The 1,960-nt window shown below is 41.1% G+C and overlaps 1 non-coding gene across 1 annotated transcript; it reads left to right on the top strand.

The window, feature by feature from the left end:
• Window positions 1-687: 687 nt before the first annotated feature.
• LOC145556858 (small nucleolar RNA R71) lies at window positions 688-793 on the top strand. Its single transcript, XR_014091951.1, has one exon. It is a non-coding gene; the product is annotated as a small nucleolar RNA R71 (small nucleolar RNA).
• Window positions 794-1,960: the final 1,167 nt, after the last annotated feature.

Genomic DNA, 1,960 nt, shown 5'->3' with positions numbered 1-1,960 from the left:
TAACCACCTTGTTGGTTATAGTTACCTTGGGGATTTTGGTCCCTTTGGTTCCTATTTCCCCATTGATTTTGGTTATGGTAATTGTAATCATTTCCTCTTTGGTTATAGGAATTCCCCCCTTGTTCTCTTCTATTTGGTGGTAAGTATCTTTGATTGTCATTCCTATGTCTATTATCATAAGACAAGGAATTGACTTGTTCATTTTCATTACCATCTTCGTATTGGGGTTGGGGTTGGGAATCATAATTACAAGAAGAGGTATCATGGTCATATGACCCACAATTTTCACAAAACAAACATCCATGAGGCATGTTATTAGAAGTAGAGGGAGAAGAGTTAGAATTCATACCTCTCCCCTTAGATTGGGAGGGATGCTCTTGTGTTGAACTAGAGGTCTCTAGTTTTGCCTTAATGGACGTCATCTCCTTTCCAAGGTTGGCGATTTGGGAAGTCAAATTGTTAATGGCATTAAGGTGATCAACGGAGTAAACCGCATTTCCTCCCTTGTTTAGAGAATCTCTCTCTCCTTCTTGCCAATCCATGTGGTGCCTCACCTCATCCTCAATTATCTCTATGACTTGCTCCTCCGTCTTGTTCATAATTGGGCCACCCGCTCCCGCATCCAAGCTAGTCTTTCCTTGTGGGCTCAAGCCCCCATAGAAAATTTGAAGCACTTGATATGACGGAATTCCGTGATGAGGGCACTCCCTTTGATATTCCTTGTATCGTTCCCATGCCTCATATATGGTTTCACTAGCCTTTTGACGGAAGCCTTGGATCAAAGCCCTTGCCTCAGCCGTCTTATTTTGAGAATAGAATCTCCCTAAGAAAGTCGTGGTGACCTCGTCCCAAGTTCTCAAGGAGTTAGGCCTCACCTCCTTCTCAAGCCATTCAAGAGCCCTTCCTATCAAATAAAAAGGAAATAGCTTTAGTCTCACAAACTCTTGAGTTACCCCATTTACCTTGATTGTGTTGCAATATTTTTCGAACTCGTTCAAGTGTGAAAGAGGGCTCTCATGTTTTGCTCCACTATATTGCCTTCTTTCAATCAAATTTATCATCGCGGGCTGAATCTCGAAGTCATTGGCTTGAGTGACGGGTGGAGCAATGCCACTTGAAGCTCTATAAGCTCCCGGGGTTCCCAACTCCTTTAAAGGTCTTTGAGGTGGTGGTTCCGCGTCACCCATTTGATCTCGATCCTCCTCGAAATTGGTCTCTCTAGTTGGGGGAGTAGTAAACGGCCTAGAACCGGCTCTTTTTCTCCTTCTATAAGTTTGCTCAATCTCGGGATCGTAAGGTACCAAGATCCTATTATGAGTTCTGCGCATACACTCTCAACAAACGCAATTAGTACCAAGGCTACAAGTGTAGCCAAAAAGAAACAATCTTTTTGAAATTTTTTTTTTGTTGTTTTATGGTGAACTAGACTCAAGTAATCAATTAGCAATCAACAACACCGTTCCCCGGCAACGGCGCCATTTTGATGGGCGTTATAACGGTCTCACATTCCACACTCGATCAAACACATTTATTAACAAACACCTTACAAACCAAGCATAATGACAAGTAAGAGTTCGGTCCACAAGGAACGGGATATGGTTGCCAAAGATCTTAACACTTAAGCTAATTCGAAGTCAATGGTGAATTGGGGTTTGTCAAGTAGACAAACAAACTATGGTTCTAAATCAATGAGTTAAAGATACTAGGGAATGGGATCCACTCAACCAAGGAAATTAGGCAAACGGGTAAAATAGACAAGATATAGCAAGGACTATATGTAAAATCAACCTCATGCAATTAGAAATGAACTCACACTACTAAACTTAGATTCCTCATTAGTTTAGCAATAGATGCTACATAATCAAATTACAATAAGAAATGACATACTCAATTTACACTTCCATGTCAAATTAGGCATATCATACTATCAAGCTCCTAAGTCAAGGGTAGCTAATCCTAT

Source organism: Chenopodium album, chromosome 8 (genome assembly GCF_948465745.1).
Source record: "Chenopodium album chromosome 8, dcCheAlbu1.1, whole genome shotgun sequence".
NCBI lineage: Eukaryota > Viridiplantae > Streptophyta > Magnoliopsida > Caryophyllales > Amaranthaceae > Chenopodium > Chenopodium album.
Note: the sequence above shows the minus strand (reverse complement) of the source record. Positions and strands in the feature narration are given on the sequence as shown.